We start from the raw sequence: 20,938 nt of genomic DNA, 5'->3' as shown, positions 1-20,938 counted from the left end.
AGCTCATAAAACTCAATAGCAAAAAACCAAACATCTCGACTAAAAAATTAGCAGAAGAACTGAACAGACATTTTTCCAAAGAATACATACAGATGGCCAACAGGCACATGAAAAGATGCTCAGCATCACTAATCATCAGAGAAATGCAAATCAAAACCTCAATGAGGTATCACCTCACACCTGTCAGAATGGCTATCATCAAAAAGACCACTAATAAACATTGGTGAGGATGTGGAGAAATGAGAACCCTTGTACACTGTTGGTGGGAATGTATATTGGTACAGCTATTATGAAAAACAGTATGGAAGTTTCCCAAAAAACTAAGAATAGAACTACCATATGATCCAGCAATTCCACTCCTGGGTACATATCTGGAAAAAAATGCAAACACTAATTTGAAAAGATGCATGCACCCCAGTGTTCATAGCAGCATTATTTACAATAGTCAAGATATGGAAGCAACCTAAGTGTCCAGCAAGATATAAATGGATAAAAAAGGATGGGTATATATATAAATGAATATTACTCAGCCATAAGAAAGAAATTCTGCCATTTACAACAACATGGATGGACCTGAAGGGTATTATGCTTAGTGAAATAAGTCAGATAAAGACACATACTGTATGTTATTACTTACATGTGGAATATAAAGAACAAACACATGAATGAATATAACAAAACAGAAACAAACTGACAGGTATAGCAAATAAATTGGTGGCTACTAGCGAGGAGAGGAAAGGAGGGAGGGGCAAGTATGGGTAGGAAATTAAGAGGTACAAATTACTATGTATAAAATAAATAAGCTACCAGGATATATTGTACAGCACAGGGAACATAGCCAATATTTTATAGTAACTTTAAATGAAGCATCATCTATAAAACACTGAATCACTATGTTGTACACCTAAAGCTAAGATAATATTGTAAATCAACTATACTTCAGTGAAAAATTGTGGATAATTAGTATCTTAATAATATTGAGTCTTCCTTCTGATTCATGAGAACAATATACCTTTCTAAATATTTAGGTCTCCTTTAAATTTTCTCAGCAATGCTTTTTAGCTTTTATTGTATAGGTCTTGCACATCTTTTGTCAGATTCATCCCTAAGTATTTATCATAATTTGATGCCACTGTTAATGGCATTGCTTCTCCACTACAGTTTGATTGTTTCTAGTATTGATATATAAAAATACAACTGATTTTTGTATGTTAATATTCTATCCTGAATATCTGCTAAATCCCATTATTATTTCTAATAGCTTTTTTGTAGATTCCATCAGATTTTCTACATAAAAGATCATATAGTCTTAAAATAATGGCAGTTTTAGTTTTAGTTCTTCTTTTTCTACCTGGATTCCTTTTTCTTGCCATATAATGGTGGACAGAGCTGTCAGTCTGCTGTAGAATATAAGTGCTAAAAGATGGCATACTTGAATTTTTCATGATCTCAAGGCAAAAACATTGAGTCTTTCACCTTTACATATGATGGTAGCTTTAATTTTTTTTGCTGGTAAACTGTATCAGGTTGAGAAAATTTCCTTCTCTTCCTGGTTTCCTGAGAATTTTTATCAGGAATGGACAGTGGATTTTTTTCAAATGCTTTATCTGTGTTTATTATGATCATCATATGGTTGTTTTTTTAATCTCTCAATATGGTGAATTAAATTGATAGACATAATGTGTAGCCAGTCTTGAATTTGTTTTGTCACGGGTTATTCTTCTTTTTATATATTTTTGGAGACAATTCACTAAAGTTTCGTTCAGAATTTTTTCATCTATTTTCATGAAGAATATCTATCTATAGTTTCTTTGTGATCTCTCTGTCTGGTTTTGGTATCAGAGTAATGCTGGCCTCAGAATAAACTGGGAAGCAGTTCCTCTTCAAGTTTCTGGAAGAGTTTATTTAGGATTGGTTTCATTTCTTCATTAAATGTTTGGTATAATTTGCCAGTGAAACCAGTTGACCCTGTCATTTTCTTTCTAGAAATATTTTTAACTAAAAATACTATTTTAACAGGTATAGGGCTAGTCATTCTATTTCTTTTTTAGCGAGCTTAGGTAGTTTGTCTTTCAAGGAATTTATCCACTTCATTTGTGTTGTTGAATTTATTTGCATAAGTTGTATTAATATTCCAGTATTATCATTTTAATATCTGTAGAAACTCCTTACTGATGTTGTCTTCTTTCTATTTCCTTCACCAATCTGGATAGAATTTTATCACATTTTTTTAATATTCTCAAAGGACTAGCTTTTGGTTTCATTTTCTCCATTGTTTTCCATTTTCTTCATTGATTTCTGTTCTGATATTTATTATTTTGTTTCTTCTGCTTACTTTGGATTTAATTAGCTCTTTTCTATTTTTTTAAAAATAGAATCTGAGGTCACTGATTTGAGATCATTTTTCTTTTCTAATTTAGGCATTCCCTCTAAGTATTGTTTTGGCTGCATCCTATAAGTTTTGATATTTTGTGTTTTATTTTCCACTAAATTCAAAATACTTTCAAATTTCCTTTTTCAATTTCTCTTTTGGGCCATAGATCACTTGAAATTGTATTCTGTTTCTCAACAATTGGAGATTCTCTCAATATTATCCTGTTATTGATTTCTAATATAATTCCATCATGGTCAGATTACAGCTTTGTATGACTTCACTTTTATTTTAATATATAGAGAATTTTTATGGCCCAGAATATGGTCTACTTCAGTAAATGTTCAATATGTACTTGAAAAGAACGTGTATACTGATGTTCTTAGATGGAATAGTCTAAACAGGTCAATTAGATCAAGTTGTTGATAGTGTTCAAGTCTTCTACATTCTTACAATTGTTCTATATACATGCACTATCAAATATTGAGAGAGGAATGTTGAATCTGACTGTAATCATGAATTTATTTATTTATGATTGCAGTCTATCAATCTTTGCATCATATATTTTGAACCTCTATATCTTATTCCATTTGGGCTGCTATAACAAAAATATCATGACTGAACATTTATTTCTCACAGTTCTGGAAGCTGGGAAGTTCAAGATCAAGTTCTCAGCAGATTTAGTGTCTGATGAGGGTCCACTTTCTGGGTCACAGATAGCCAACCTCTTGCTGTGTCCTCACATGGTAGAAAAGAGCAAGAGAGCTCTCCAGGACTCTCTTATAAAGGGATTAATTTCACTCATGAGGGCTCCATCCTCATGGCATGATCACCTCCCAAAGGCCCCATCTCCTTATACCATCATATTGGAGGTTAGGATTTCAACATAAGAATGGGGGTGGGGAACACAAACATTCAATCAATGACACTCTCTTATTAGGTATATAGACATTTAGGTTTATGTTCCCCTGATGAGTTGACACCATTATCATTATGAAATGACTTTCCTGATAATTTGCTCTGAAATCTACTTGTATGTTATTAATATAGCCAGTCCTACTTTCTTTTGAATAGTACTAACACATATCTTTTTCCAGCCTTCTACTTTAAAGTAAGTGTATCTTTATAATAGTTTCCTGTAGGCAGTAAATAGCTGGGTCTTGCCTTTTTACCCAAGCTGATAATCTCTCCCTTTTAACTGTGATGTTCAGATAATTTACATTTAATGCGATATTTGTACATTATAGGATTCCAAGTTCATCCATTTTTTTTTCCTTCAGTACTTTCAGGATGTTGTTCTACTGTTATCTTGTTTGCATTTTTTCTGATAAGAAATCTTTGTCTTCCATTCTTTGTTCTCTGTGTGTAATGTCTCTTTCTCTCTGTTGTTACTTTTAAGATTTTCTCTTTATAATATCACTGCTTTAAACAATTAATTGTAATATTTTGTGTATTACTTATTATTACATTAAAAAAATTAACTCCCAAACTCAGGGGCTAAAAAAATGGTTTATTATCTCATGATTTCTGTGCACCAGGAATTTGGATGTTGCTTGTCTGCATCTGTGTCTCAGACTGCCCACCAAACTACAATCAAGTGGTTGGCTGGGGCTACAGTCATATCAAGGTTCAGGTGGGCCAAGTTCTGATTCCAGGATCACTTAGTAATTCTTGGCAGGATTCATATCCTTGTGGATTGTTAGGCTGAGGACTTCATTCAGTTCCTCACTGGTTGTTGGTCAGAAGATACCCTCAGTTCCTTGCCATACGGGTATCTCTATAGGGCAGTTTACAACACTGCATCTGGGTTCATCAACGTCAACAAGAGAGTACCAGCAAGTTAGAAATCATGGTCATTCATAACTGAATGTCAGAAATGACACCCCATCACTCTTTTTGTATTCTATTCATTTGGCCCAACTTACATTCAAGAGGTTGAGATTACACAAGGGCATTTATATCAGGAGGTGGAAGTCATTGAGGTATATATTTCAGAAGACTGCTTACCATACTTGTAGTTTTCTTCATGTCTCTTGTGCTTGGGTTTTGTTGAGCTTCTTGTATAATTTTCTTCAAATTTGAAACTTTCAGCCATTATGTATTCAAATATTTTTGACCCTTCTCCTCTCTCCTGGAGATCCCAAATACATATATATATTGAGGTTGTTTAATTTTTGAGGAAATACCAAATTGTTTTCCACAGTGCTGAATCAGTTTATATTCCCACCAACAATGTACAAGAGTTCCAGTTTCTCCACATCCTCACCAATAATTATTTTGCATTTAAAAAAAATAGTTATCCTAATGGTTGTGAAGTGGTATCTCGTGGTTTTGATATGTATTCTCTAATGGTTAATGATGTTTTTTAATTGGATTGTCATTTTGTTGTTGAGTTGTTAAGAGTTCTTTATAAATTCTTGACCCTTATTAGACGTGATTTACAGAAATTTTTCCCATTATATACATTATCTCTTCCTCTTCTTAATAATGTTCTTTGGTGTACAAAAGTCTTTAATTTTGATGAAGTCCAATTTATCTATTTTTCTGTTGTCCATGCTTTTGGTATTATCTCTAAGAAATCATTGCCAAATCAAAGGTCATGAAGAATTACCCCTTAGTTTTATTCTAAGAACTTTGCATGTGGGTATCCAGACACCCCATTCCTTCTTGCTGAAGAGAGTATTCTTTCCCCACTGATGACCTAGGCATTCTTGCCAAAAATTAATTTGTCATAGATGTAAAGATTTATTTCTGGATGCTCAATTCTATTATACCTACCTATGTATTTGTCCTTAGGCCAGTGCCATACTTTTTTATTACTATAGATTTGTAGAAGATTTGAAATTGGGAATGTTAATTCTCCAATACTTTTCTTCTATGCAAGAGTGCTTAGGCTAATCAAGGCCCCTTGCTATTCCTTAACAACTTGATGATCACCTTTTCTATTTCTGAAAGAAAAAAGAAAAGGCCAATAAAATTGTCATATTTACTGCATTGAATCTGTAGACAGTTTTGGTTTGTACTAACATTTTAACAATATTAAGTCTCCCAATCCATGAACATGTGATGTCTAATTATTTAGGCCTTTTCATAATTTCCTAAGCAATATTTTATAGTTTTTAGTGTACAAGTGTTTCACTTTCCTGGTTAAAAGTTTATTCGTACATATTCTATTGTTTGGTTGGTATTTTAAATTGATTTCTTAAATTACTTTCATATTGCTCATTGCTGGTATAAAGAAACACACTTGATTTTTTTTATTAGCTCTAGCAATTTTTTATGGATTCTTTGGGATTTTCTACACATACAATCAAGTCATCTGAATAGGGATGGTTTTACTTCTTCCTTTCCAGTTTGAATGCCTATTATTTTTTGTCTTGCCTAATTGCTCTGTCTAGAACATGTATCACAATAGAATAGAAGCAGTGAAAGCAGCCATTCTTACCTTGTTCTTGATCATAGGAAGAAAGTTTACAGTCATTTACCACTGAGTATAATTTCAACTTTGTATTTTCATAAATATTTTTTATCATGTTGAGGGAATTCCCTTCCACTTTTTGTTGAGTGTTTTTTTTATCATCAATGGGTATTGGATTTTGACAAATGCTTTTCCTGCATCAGTTGAAATGACCATGTGGTTTTTTCCCCCTTCATTCTATTAATGTGGTACATTACATTGATTTTCTTAGGTTGAACTACCCTTGCATTCCTGGGATAAATTCCACTTAACCATAGTGAATAATCCTTTCAATATGCTGTTAGATTTGGTCTGCTACTGTTTTGCTGAGGATTTTTACATCTATATTTATAAGGGTTATTGGTCTGTAATTTTTTGTGTGTGTGATATCTTTGGCATTGGTAGCAGGGTAATGCTGGTATCATAGAATAAACTGAAGTGTTTCCCCCTCCCTTTATATTTTTTAGAAGATTTTAACAAGGATTGGTGTCAATTCTTCTTTAAATGTTTGGTACATTCACCAGTGAATCAATCTGTTCCTGGACTTTCCTTCTGGGGGACATTTTTGATAACTCTTTCAATCTACTTTTTATAGGTCTGTTCAGAATTTATATTTTTTCTTGAGTTAGAATTGGTAGTTTATGTGTTTCTAGGAATTTTCCCATATCATCTAGGTTATCTAATTTGTTGGTATTACAACTGTTTACAGTGTTCTTTTATAATCCTTTTTAGTTCTTTAAAGTCAGTAGTATTGCCTCCACTTGCATTTCTGATTTCAGTTATCTCCATCTTCTCTGTTTTTCTTAGTCTACTTAAACATCTATCAACTGTGTTGATCTTTTCAAAGCGATTTCTGGCTTCATTGATTTCACTGTTTTTCTATTCTTTTTTTTTTATCTCTGCTCTAATCTTTATTATTCTTTTCTTTCCTCTATTTTTGGATTTAGTTTGCTCTTCTTTTTTGCTGATTCCTTGAGGCATGAAGTTAGTTTATTCATTTGACATATTTTTTAATGTAAGTTTTTACAGCTATAAATTTTCCACTGAGGACTGTTTTTGCTGCATCCCATAAGTTTTGTTATGTTGTGTTTTCATTTGTAGACATTATTTGGGGGTTAAGATGAAGGTAATTTCCTCCAAAGAGTATTTGTGTTTGCTTCTGCCAAGCACCTAGGGACCTGTCTGTTAAGCATCACCTTAATTACATTCATTTCTTGAAGATGTTTGTCCAACCAGGTGATAAATGTTGACTACAAATGTGTGTGAGGTCCAGCTTGTGTTAACAATTTCTTAGGGACTATCCTCTTATCCCCATATTTTGCTCAGTGCCAAGGCAACTTCTCATGCACTTTTTCTCAGCAGGTGGAATTGATGGTATTTCCTTCTGATTTACCCTTACTCAAGAGTATAGTCCTTTGAGGTTCACTTTTATAGGAAAAGTCACCTAGTAGTCCCCTCACCTTAGGCATGCCCTGGATAATAACTTCTGCCCCACCTGTTACCCTGAGACTGTCACCTATCTTGGCAAATTCCTAAAGGATAAAAAATGGCTTTGGAGCTCAGCTAATATCTCCCTTTTCCCACTATTATCTTAGACTTTGGCCTTGTAATTTATTAATATCTAGTTATCTCTTGGTTGCCTTTAAGAAGATTTTAAACAATATTTTATTCACAACTGTTAGTTCTCTGAATGGGGAGGGGGTTGTTTCAAGTAAATTAACCTTTCCTATAGCACAGGGAACTGTATTCAATATCCTGTGATAAACCATCATGGAAAAGAATATGAAAAAGGATGTATATATATGTATAAGTGAATCACTCTGCTGTACAGCAGAAATTAACACAACACTGTAAATCAACCTACTTCAATAAAATAAATTTTTTTAAAAAAGTGTCACATAATAATACACAGGCATATAATCTGAGAAAGTGACACAAAGTCATAACATCTTAGAAAAAATTATCTTTTGTTTCTTCCTTTTAAATCCTTATAAGTTCCATTTCTTTACCTTGTCTCAGTTTTCTGGCTTAGATATTCTGTAAATAATAAATAGAAATGGTGTTCATAAGTATTCCTATCTCTAATTTCAAAGGGACGCTTTTAAAATTTCAACCTGAAGTATGATGTTTGCATTAGGGGCATTTTTAGGTCTTCTTTATCAAATTAATTTCCTTCTATACCTGATTTGCTAAGTGTTTATTTTTATCATGAATACGTGTTAAAGTTTTATTAAATGCTTTTCCTGTATCTACTGAGATATGTTAATGTGGTGAATTACATTAATAGCTTTTCTAATCTATTATTGCTTAAAAATTCTCACAGAGGTACCTAAAGTTTATTTTCATAGCATTTCTGAAATAAACCCTTGTGTGTCTGAAATAAATCCATCTGGATCTTAATGAATTATGTTTTTAAATATTGCTAGAATAAATTTTTAAATATGTTTACTAAAATTTTGTATCTATATTCATGAGTGAATTTGACCTCTAATTCCCCTTCCACATATTATTCTCTGGTTTGGTATCATAGTTATATACTTACCTGATAAAATAATTTAGGGATTGTTTCCTCTTTTTTTTTCTCCCCTAAAATACTTTGTGTGAGATGGTAAAACTGTCTGGGTCTGGTGTTTTCCAGTAGAGATTTTCAACTACTGGAGTAAGTTCCTTGAATATTATCACAGTTAATTAAGGCATTTCTTTTGTTTTATTGAGTCACCTTTGGTCATTTATATTTTTCTAGAAATCTATTCATTTCATCTAATTCTTCAACAGTATTAGCACAAAGTACTTTAACATGTTCTTCTTAATCTCTGTTATATCTCTAGTTAAGTCCCTTGCTTTATTCCTAATATTGTTCAGCCAACTTGGTTTTTATTGAAACAATAATTTTATTTTTGTAGTCATGTTCTGACTGGTTGTCATAATATAAAAGTTAAATTATGGAATTACAATAGCAAGTTTGATTGGCCTACACAGGTATGAAAACAAATACAACCCTGTCTTGACTCTTATACCTCTCAACTGGTGGCAGCAAGAGTATTCTGACTTATGAAGGAGGAGCCTATTAGCTGCAAGCATTCAGTGAGTCCTAGGCATCAGTCAACAGGTTTTACAGAGGGACTGGAATGTGAATATAATTTTTTGTGTATACCAAATTCTCCATCTGTATGTAGGATGAAAAGAGTTTCATTTCAATTTGCTGAAAGGTGTTTTTAATGTACTTTTCAGCTCCTATGCTCAGGTATATAATGTTTTTTTGTGTTCTCCAGTAAATGGGGTTTTGGGGGTTTTCTTCAGAAAAAGGGAAACTGCTAATATAGAGGGCTTCTCTTAAATGTTAATGAGCTTCCAAGTTCTAAAAACCCTAAGCTTTATGTACCTATGTGCAAACTCTTGACCTATATAATTTTTCTACCTAAAAATCATTCATATTACCTACATAAAATATCCTTGCAAACATCGCATTTTGATGGCCATAGCCATTTCAAAAAGAAGACCAAAATTTTGCTTTTGGTTTGGCCCATAAATAGGGACTGATAACTGTCACCCTAAAACTGAAGCCAGGTACATCATGGGATTTCTGTAAACATAGTTCAAGCAAGCTAACTTAACAAGAAGTAAGGAGAAATGCTGTGAAAACATCTTACATTAACTCATTATTTTTAAAGAGATATAAACTATGTAAGACACTGGCCAATAACATGTGTGATATAAGAAGATACATATTTGGTCTCTGCCCTCTGTTTCTGACATAGAGCTCTTGCAACTTGTAATTTCCTGACTGATGGGGGTGATAGGAGTATCTTACAAAGAGCTCCTAAATCCCTTGGAATTTCCTGGGTGATAGGAGCATTTTTTTTTCTAATAAGGAGACTTTTCATGGGCTCCCAGATAGTTTCAGAATGGGAACTGATCACCAGAAAGACTAAGCCATTATTAGAAACATGGAACTTTCAGGTCCATCCTCATCCTCTTGGGAGGGGAGAGGGAGTAGAGATTAAGTTAATAATTGATCATGCCTACATGATGAAGCCTCCATAAAAATCCCTAAACCATGGGGTTTGAAGAGCTTCCAGGTTGCTGAAGACATCCATGTGCCAAGAGCGTGGTAAACTCTCCGGGAGACAGAAGTTCCTGCACTCAGGACCCTTCTAGACCTTGCCCTAACGTACCTCTTCATTTGGCTTTCCATCTGTATACTTTATAATCAACCAGTAAATGTAAATAAATATTTCCCTGAGTTTTGAGCCATTCCAACAAATTATCAGATCTGAGGAGGGTTGTGTGGGAACCCCCAACTTTGTAGCCAAGTCAAACAGAAGTGCGGGTACTGTAGGGACCTACATTACTTGCCAATGGCATCCAAAGTGAGGGCATTCTTGTGGAAATGAACTCTTAAGCATATGAAGCCTGACACTAACTCTGGGTAATTAGAATTGATTAATTTAACTCAGAATTGAGTTAAATTATAGGATATCCACTCACTGTCCAGAGAGTTGGAAAATTGGTTGATGTCAAAGAAAAAGCCATATATTTGATGTAAGAAGTGTTGTGAGTAGAGAAACATTTTCCTTTAACATGAAAGGCAGCAATTATTTTAATGATCAACAGATAAACATTATTACACATTAGAGCTGGTAATGCCATTCTTTGTGTTTAAAGATGACACAAGAGACCACAGATATTATCATCTGGGCTCTCAAGCTTTCTCCACAATCCTTTCCCCTGGTTGGCCCTTTCTCATTCCAAACAACAGATGTTTTAAACTTGCATAACCCTCTCCAGGCCTTTTACCCTATCACAGACAGACTCAGCAGAATGTCTTGCTGCCTTTATCAGAGGAATAAAACCTACCATTAAGTGTGAACTCCATAGACTTTCTTGCCTTAATAGTCTAATTAATTTCTAATAATGGCACCCATCTTTTCCTCCTCTCATATTTCAGAGATCAATGTTTCCACACTCCAACTCAACGTTAACTATTCTTAGCCAAAGCTAATATATTTTGTCCAAGGCTTACACATTCTCATGTCCAAGGCCAACTCTTTCACATATCTACACTTCCATTATCATTCACTGTGATTGTGACAATGACCTCCACCTCCACATTGCAGTGCACTTCCTTCCACATCCACTAGAGCTTCATCAATAGTCCCTTCTCTCTCCTGTGCCTCTGATCTTGACCTTTCCTCCAGATTCTTCCTCTCAGTCTACAAACATATTTTCCTATTAAAAAAAAAAGCCCACATTCCTCAATTATGCCTATTCCTAAAACTAATCTCTCTACCTTACTTTGACTACCAAAATTGTCAAAGGAATAGTCTATATACAGTTTCTCTATTTCCTCAACTCCCATTCATTCCTTTAATAAAATATATTGATTGGTTTCTGATTTTATCAAACATCAGTAATTGAGTTCCCTATAAAAATTGCAAAACAGATAAAAAAGAAAAATATATTTAAAAAATACCCATAATCTCACCTCCCAGAGATAAACATTCTTGGTACTTTGATGTCTATATTTTTCATCAGTATCTCCGTATACACAAATATATGCATATTTGTTGAGCGTATTTGTTCTTGGAGCCAGCCTCCAAGATGGTCCCCAAGGATTCCTACCTCCTGGTATTCACACCCTTGTGTAGCTCCTTCCCACATTAACACAGTTGGTCTGTGTGATAAGTATCAGATGACAGAAGTGATGGTATGACATTTCTGAGATTAGGTTACAGAAGACTGTGGCTTCCTTGTCTTTGTCTCTACTCTCCTTTGAATCACTTTCTCTAGGAGAAGCCAGCTGTCATGTCATGAGGACACTCAGGTAGCCTATTGGTTTGCCCAAAGGATAAGAAAAAGAGGCCTCTGGCCAACTCCCAGGGAGAAACTGAGGCATGCCAAAAAAACATGTGAGTAAATCTGGAAGTGAATTCTTCAGTCCCAGTCAAGCCTTAAGAAGACCACAGCCCTGGCCAATGTCTTGTCAGCAAATGCATGAGGGACTCTGACTCAGAACCACCCAGGTAAGCCACCTCCAGATTCCTGAGTCTCAAAAACTGTATGACATAATAAATGTTTGCTGTTTGAAACTGCTAAATTTCGGTGTAGTTTGTTATATAGCAACAGATAATTAATACAGTAGTGTTCTGGAACCAGCTTCTATCAAGAATATACAGTTGACCATTGAACAACGTGTGTTTGAACTGTGCAGGTACACCTATACTTGGACATTTTTTCAGTAGTAAGTAAGTACTACAGTACTACACAGTCCATGGTTGGTTGAATCCACAGATGCAGAGGAACCACAGATACTGAGGGCTGACTATAAATTATGCATGGATTAACCCGTGTTGTTCAAGGGTCAACTGTATTTCTATATATGATAAGATCACAGCTAACATTATATTCAATGGTGAAAGGCTGAAAACTTTTTCTCTAAGATCTAGAGAAGACAGGGATGCCCACTCTCACTGCTCTTATTCAACACAGTACTGGAAGTCCTAGCTAGAGAAAGTAGGCAAGGAAAAGAAATAAAAGGCAACCAAATAAAGAAAGAAGTTAAATTGTCTCAATTTGCAGTGACATGATATTATATATAGAAAATCTAAAGACTCCATCAAAAACTGTTAGAACTTATAAATGAGTTTGGTAAAGTTGTAGGATACGATATCAATATACAAAATTAGTTGTGTTTCTATACATTAACAACAGACTATCCAAAAACTACATGAAGAAAACAATTCCATTTACAATAGCATCAACAAGATTAAAATACTCAGGAATATATTTAATCAAGGAAGTGAAAGAGCTACACAGTGAAAACTATAAGACAGTAATGAAAAAAGTTGAAGACAAATAAAAGGAAAGATATCCCGTGTTCATGTATTGGAAGAATTAACATTGTGAAAATGTCTATACTATCCTAAGCTAAATACAGATTCAATGCAATCCCTATCAAAATTCCAATGGCATTTTTTCAGAAAAACATCCTAAACTTAGAGGATCACAAAAGACCTAGAACAGCCAAAGAAATCTTGAGAAAAAAGCATAAAGCTAGAGTTATCACACTTCCTGATTTCAAACTATATTACAAAGCTACAGTAATCAAAACAGTATGGCACTGACATAAAAACAGACACAGACCAATGGTATAGAATAGAGACCCCAGAAATAAACTGATGTATATATGGTCAATTAATCTTTGACAAGGCTGCCAAGAATACACAATGGGGAAAGGATAGTCTCTTCAATAAATGACACCGGGGAAAAAACAACCACATGTAAAAGAATGAAATGTGGGGACGTCCCTGGTGGTGCAGTAGTTGAGAATGCCTGTCAACTCATGGGACAGGGGTTCGATCCCCGGTCCAGGAAGATCCCACGTGCCGCGGAGCAACTAAGCCCATGTACCACAACTACTGAGCCTGAGCTCTAGAGCCTGTGAGCCACAACTACTGAGCCTGCGTGCTGCAACTACTGAAGCCTGCGCGCCTAGAGCTCGTGCTCCACAACAAGAGAAGCCACCACAGTGAGAAGCCCATGGACTGCAACGAAGAGTAGCCCACACTCACCACAACTAGAGAAAGCCCGCACGTAGCAACAAAGACCCAATGCAGCCAAATATAAAAGAAATTTTTAAAGAAAAAATGAAATGTGACCTTATCTTACACAATACACAAAAATTAACTTGACAGGGATTAAAGACTTAAATGTAAGCCCTGAAACCACAAAACCCCTAGAAGAAAGAAAACATAGGGAAAAACTCCTTGACATTGCTCTTGGCTCCCCCCTTCCTATACCACCCCTCTAGGTGGTCACAAAGCACCAAACTGATCTCCCTGTGTCATGCTGCTGCTTCCCACTAGCTAGCTATTTTACGTTTGGTAGTGTATATTTGTCCATGCCACTCTCTCACTTTGTCCCAGCTTACCCTTCCCCCTCCCCGTGTCCTCAAGTCCATTCTCTAGTAGGTCTGTGTCTTTATTCCCGTCTTGCCCCTAGGTTCTTCATGACCTTTTTTTTTTTCTTTTTAGATTCCATATATATGTGTTAGCATACGGTATTTCTTTTTCTCTTTCTGACTTACTTCACTCTGTATGACAGACTCTAGGTCCATCCACCTCACTACAAATAACTCAATTTCATTTCTCTTTATTGGCCTAAACCACTCTTGCTTTTTGTAATACATTGAGGTTTCCTCTGTGATCTTAAAAATGAAAATATTTTTTGTAAATGTTTCATGAGCATGTAGTAAAAATATGTGTTCTGTGAAGGGCACAAAGTTGTAGATACAGATACATGTATAGAGTCAACCTTATTAAACATATTATTTAATTTGTTGGTTCTCTTTCCTTTTTGTCTATTTGATCTGTCAAAGACTAAGACAGTTATAATGTATAGGCTGCTACTTGCCAACCCAACATTCATTCCTTCCTTTCTTCTTGGTAGCAGAGGCCTGCCTGACTTTTAGCTAGGCATATTGCCACTCAAAATAGAAGACCACATTTTCCAGCCCCCCTCACAGCACTCAAAGTGCCAGCTACTGTAATATATAGGATACAAGCATGTGTGGTGGGGGCAGCTCCTACTCTTCTCCCTTCCTCCTACATGGAATGTAGATATGATAGATGGAGTTCAAGAAGCCATTTTGGACTATAAGGCAATACACTAATGATGAGAGAACAGCAAGACATAAGCTCTGAAATATCTACAGCTAGACTTCTTTTCTGTAAGGAATAAATAAGCCTCTATCCAGTTTAAGCCCTTGCTATCCTAAGTTTTTCCTTGTATGCAGCCAAAACTAATTCTAACTAATACAGGTATGTTAATGCCTCCCACTAAGATTATAATTTTGTCAATTTCTCCTTGTAATAGTCTTTGTTTTATAAACTGCCATGCTACATTACTTGGTGTGTAAAAGTTCATGACTCATATGTTTATTGTAGATTGCAGCTTTTGTCAATAAAGAATAATGTCCTTTTTCCCTGATTAATATTCTGTGCCTTGCTTTTTATTTTAATATTAATTTGATATTAATTTTACTCTATTTTTTTAATTCTTTGACAATCTCTTTGTTTCTAACTTTTCTCATTTAAACTTCAAATCAATGCAATATTATTTTGGCTCCCACCACAACATTAAAACCATCCTTGTTAAGGTCCATTTATAGCTAAATTCCTGTGGCCTACTTTCCTTTTATATTACTTATTTACTTATTTATTTTTGATTAATTTATTTTTTATTGAAGTACAGTTGATGTACAATACTATATAAGTTACAGGTGTACAATATAGTGATTCACAATTTTTAAAGGTTATACTCCATTTAGAGTTATTATAAAACATCAGCTATATTCCCTGTGTTGTACAATATACTCTCATAGCTTATACATGTGAGTCTGCTTTTTGGTTGTTATATTCACTAGTTTGCTGTATTTTTTAGATTTTCTGTGGCCTATTTTCCATCTTCACTCTAATTTATCATTTTGGAAAATTTCACACTTTTGTTTTTCAGGATACTGTTTTCTTCTGGTTTTCTTCCTGAAGCCCAGAGTCATATTTCTATCTAGCTGAATGCCCTACAACCATCTCAAAACTGAATTAAACTTATTCCCCCTTAAGGCTGCATCCTTTGGTCTACCTCATTTTGGTTAACATCTAGACAGCCAACCTTAATATGATCCTTCACGCTTCTTTCTGCCTCACTCTGTATTTCCAATTAGTTACCAAATCCTGTCAATCTTACTTCAGAAATGTCTCTTCAGTTCTATCACAGACACAGCTTTAGTTCAGATGCTCACTGTCTCTTGCTTGGACTATTCCAACAGCTTCCTAGCTCTATGCCTCTCTAGTCTCTACCTCATCCTCCATAAAGCTACCAATCCCAGTCTCTGAAAAATAAAAACAAACATATTTGATCACATATCCACTTTGCTTTTAAAAATCTCTATTGATTCTCTACTGCCAAACTCCTTAGTATGGTGTAAAACTTCCTTAGCAATCTGAGACACTCCCTCTTCTACTTCATCTCCTGCCACACCTTCCCCACACACTTTCTATGCTCTAGCTATAGTAGAGTTCTCACACCACTAGAAAATACGCTTTTAGTAAATCCTTTTATGAATCCATGTTTTTGCACATGTTGTTCTCCCTGCATAGAATATCTTCCCTTCCCTATATTCTTCCTCCAGGACATTCATTCATCCTTCAAGTCCCAGTTAAAATATCACCTCTTCCATGAAGTCTTCCCCGAGTCCCACAGAGAGAGTTAGGAATTAGTCAATCTTTCTCCTCTAGATTGCTATTTTGCCCACACCACTGATAACAGTACTAATCATGTTGTGATTGTGTTTTACAGTGTCTATTTTCCTCCTATAGATCTTGAGCTTCTTGAAGTCAGGAACTATCTTATTCAGATCTAGGATCTAGCACAGTGTATGGCTCAGAAAATGGACCAATAGTCAGGGCCAGATTGAAGAGAAGGTTCCTGGTCCTCAAAACATCTACCCCCTCTCAGCTCACTAATGCCTAAAATTCCACCTTTCCACCTTTGACTTGAAGCACTCACTACTGAACAATGTGTCTCTGGGGTGGGCCATAAGTACTCATAATCATTTTATCAGATCTTTTCCAGAGAACACATTGTAAAAGAGGGGGTATAAAAAGTGCATTTTCAGTTCTAGGCACTTACTGTGGAAATGGAGGAAAACAGAAAACATGCAGAAACCATCCACCCTCTTACCTCCCTACTCACATCCTTTCCTTACTATGTAATGCAAGGTTCTCACACTGTGGGGCTGGCTGTGGTTTCCAAATAGGAAAACGGCTATTGGGAATGGTTATACCATATTCTTTAATGTGACTCTAAAGGTGCTGATGAAGCTCTTGCCAGGTCACTCTGCTTTTAGTAAGTCTAATATCCCTCATTACTGTTACAGCCTTTCAGAATACTGCTGATATATTTCCCATTAGTCTTTTTCTCAACAAACTGGCTTCCCTGCTGATGACCCAGCTGAGTCCAAGAACCTAACTACTAAGAATAGATCACAGATGATAGGAATAAAATCCCTCAAGCAGATAAATGAGATGTCTATAGTTGGTTGAGATCTTACTTCTGAATATAATCATAGATGGGCACCCAGCCTTCTGTAAAAAAGGACACTACATAAAAATTTACACTTAATAGCAATTACTAGGGACCAGGTGCTGTTCTAAATATTCTTCAGCTATTAACTCACTTGATCTTCTTAACAAGCCTATGAGGTAGGTATTATTATCATACCCATTTTACAGATTAAAAAATTGAGGCACAGAGGTCAAGTAACTTGACAGTCATCACTCTGGTGGAATCAGAATTCAAGTTCAGGCAGTCTGGCTCCGGATTCCATATAACCCCTGCTACTTTAAAGCTCACACTATTTAGCTAAATAGCCTTCTAACCATTCTTATTTTCATGTACCAACTTTCCAGTCACTTTCTCACCACTGCTCTCCACCACCATCTCCATCCTCTGCCGTTCATTGAAAACTTTAGGTCCTCAACTTCCTCCACATACCAACTCCTGCCATCACCTTGGGTGATATCCATGGCTGTATGGATGATCCAAACAACACCCTGACCCTTCAGTTCTATTTCCAATTATCTTCTCCTACTCCACTGCAGCTCAAGCCATCCACTCTCACAGCCACACCCCTGACTTTGTCAGTACCAGAAATTGCTCATTCTCTAAAATTACAATTTCTGACCTCACTCTCTTACCAAAAGTTGCTATTTTTCTGTTGCATGCACGCTATCATTCTCAAGAAAATGAGGTCCTTCAACCTCACTGGGACCACCTGTCCATTGAACCCTCTGTTTCACCCTATCCATAGCTTCCACCTTCCTTCACTCCTCTCTGTGGCAAGCTTGGATTCAATGACACATCATGCCTCCAGCTCTCTGGATCCATTGACCTTCTATCACACCCACCTGGTAAAACCCTGGATAAATGAACCATCCCCTTTCTCCACATCTGCACTCAGTCTGCTGAGCAGTGTTAGAAAAACACTAACCTGCTCTCAACACAGCCTGCTAGTTCTAGTTTACTTACTTAGCTGGAGCTCTCATTCTCAAAATTATTATCTCCACTCTCCTCAAACTTCCAAGCTCTCACACCTTGAGCCCTCCCCTCTCAGCAAATGGTCTCATTTCCTAATACTCCAAAGAAAATATAAGTGTCAGAAGGAAACCATCACACCTTTATACCATGAAATCTACAAACTTATTTGAATATACACTGATACTTTTGCTCCTTCATTCATCTTACTATGAAAAAGATGTTCCCCTCCTCTCTAAGGCTAATCCTGCCCCCTTTTAGGGCACCCCCACCATATTGATTACCTCTTTTCTCCTTCTTTCCTTTCCTATTGGTCCTTTCTTGTCAGTATTTAAACATCTCAAAGCCTCTCCCATCTTGAAAATAAAAAGAAACCCAACCTCACCTGATGCCACATGCCCTACCAAATAGTCACTCCTTTCATTTCCTCTTTTCTTCCAAATATCTTGAACAAGTTTTCTGTACTGTTTCCATTTCCTCACTTCTCTCTCACTCATCAATCCAGTGCATTCTAACTAAAATCAAGGAAGCCATGACTATCATGTCATTAACCTCACTAGTCATTTTTTGCCTTTCACAGCAGCATCAGATAATGTTGATTATTCCCTCTTGAAATATTTATCCCTTGGCCACCATCTTCAGCTGTTTGGAATACCACACTACTATTTTTTTTTTCCTCTCTCCCTAGTACTTTCAGTCTTCTTTGATGGCCTTTACTTCACTTTCTGATGTATTTATAAATTTTGGAGGACTCCACAGCTCAGCCCTCTGCCCTCTTCTATTTATACTCTCTCCCTGGGTGATATTATTCAATCACGTGTTTTTAGATACCATCTACACGCTGACAACTTCCAAATCCTGTCACCAACCTTGAGCTCTCTTTTGACCTCCAGATTTATATGACCTACTCTAACATCTCCGCTTGGATATCTCATAGGCATCTTATACTCTTCCTATCCTACCTGAACTCATGTTCTTCCCATCAAATATGCATAGTCTTCACTTTCCGCATTTCAGTAAAATGGTATCACTATTCACCTACTTGTTCAAGCCAGAAACTTGGAAGTTATCTTAGATACATCTCTCTTTCTTATCAACCACACTCAATCTATCACTGTCTCATTAATTATATTTCTTAACTACCTCATGGTTCTGTCCTCTTTTCTACATCCTGACTGTGACTACCTTATTCTAGGCCACCATTACTTCTTTCCTATATTATTTCAACACACTCTTAGCTCGTCTCCCTGCTTCTAGTCTTTTCCCCACTAAGTTATTTTCCATAGACAGAGTGATCCTTCTAACATGGATTGCTGGTCATGTAACTCTCCTTCTTCAATGGCTTCTCATTTTTCATAGGATGAAATTCAAAGTCCCTAGCATGACAAGTCCTCACATGATTTCACATCATCGCATAATCTAGTCCCTGACTATTCTTGCCACTCTTTCTCCTTGGAATCTACATGACAGTTGTTTTTATTTTCTTTCACTTCCTAGAACATATCATGCTTTTGCCCAGGAGTCTTCACATGCTATCACTTTTGCCTGGAATTTTGCCCTCAAAATCTCCCACAGTCAAGGGACAAGGAGAAATTGCATAAAAACCTTAGTGACTTTATAGAAGGTGGACTAAAGGAGAGTGGAGAAGCCAGAATAATCTTAAGTCTAGAAGACTGCGATAATAAAAGTCCTGATTATATTTTACTTATTAAAACAAAATGGATTTTATGGGGAGAGGTAGTCAACTTCAGAACCACTGAGTTTGAACTGATGGCTGAACATTTAAGTGGAGAGGTATGGGAGTGAGTGGTAGGGACCAGAGAGGCTCATTTGTATGCCTATGAGAGAAGATGAAGAAGTTTGTATAGAGGGAGGTGAGGGTCTTCTATTTCATAGTCATTGCACAAACGTATGGAGAATAGGTTTATAGCTTTCCCATACTGGTCCTTTACCAGGAAGAATCCCAAAGTTGAAGGGGAAATCAGTCAAACACAAAAGAAGACAGAAATAGAGAAATTGGGGGACAAAAAAATACGATGTATAGAAAAAGAATAGCAACATGGCAGAAGTAAGTTCTTCCTTAGCAGTAATTACTTTAAATGTAAATTATTAAAATTTTTAATTCAAAGACAGAGACTGGCAGAATAGATTTAACAAAAAGCATGATCCAAGTATCTGCTGTATACAACAGACTCACTTTAGACTCAAATATACAAATAGGTTGAAAGTAAAAGGATGGAAAAGAGATGTGATGCAAATAGCTACAAAAAGAGAACTGGGGTGAATATACTAATATCAGACAAAACAGACTTTAAGCCAAAAATTGTTATAAGGGACAAAGAAGAATAGTATATACTGATAAAAGGGCCAATTCAAGAAAGTATAACAATATAGACATATATACACCAAACAACAGGGACTCAAAATATATGATTCAAGAATTGAAGGGAGTTATAGATAGTTCTACAATAATAGTTGGAGGCTTCAATACCCAACTTTCAATAATGAATAGAACAATGAGACAGAAAAGGTTAATGAAACAGAGGACTTGAATAACACTATAAGCCAACTAGATGTAATAGGTATATGCAGAACACTCCACCCCAAAACAGCAGAATAAACATTATTCTCAAGTGCACAAGGAACCTTCTTCAGAACAGACCATAGTTTAGACCACAAAATAATTCTCATTAAATTTTATTTTATTTTGTTTATTTATTTATTTTTTGGCCATGCTGCACAGCATGTGGGATCTTAGTTCCCTAACCAGAGATTGAACCTGTGCCCCCTGCAGTGGAAGCACAGAGTCTTAACCACTGGACAGCCAGGGAAGTCCCTCAATGCATTTTAAAATATTAAAATCATACAAAGTATCTTCACCAACCAAAATGGAGAGGAGCTAAGAATAGGAATCAATAACAGAAGGAAGACAGGAAATTTCATAAACAGAAACTAAACAGCAAACCTTAAACAACAAAAGTCTTAAAGAAGAAATCACAAGAGAAAATTTCAAAATA

This window comes from Balaenoptera ricei, chromosome X (assembly GCF_028023285.1).
Source record: "Balaenoptera ricei isolate mBalRic1 chromosome X, mBalRic1.hap2, whole genome shotgun sequence".
In the NCBI taxonomy this organism is placed as follows: Eukaryota; Metazoa; Chordata; class Mammalia; order Artiodactyla; family Balaenopteridae; genus Balaenoptera; species Balaenoptera ricei.
Note: the sequence above shows the minus strand (reverse complement) of the source record.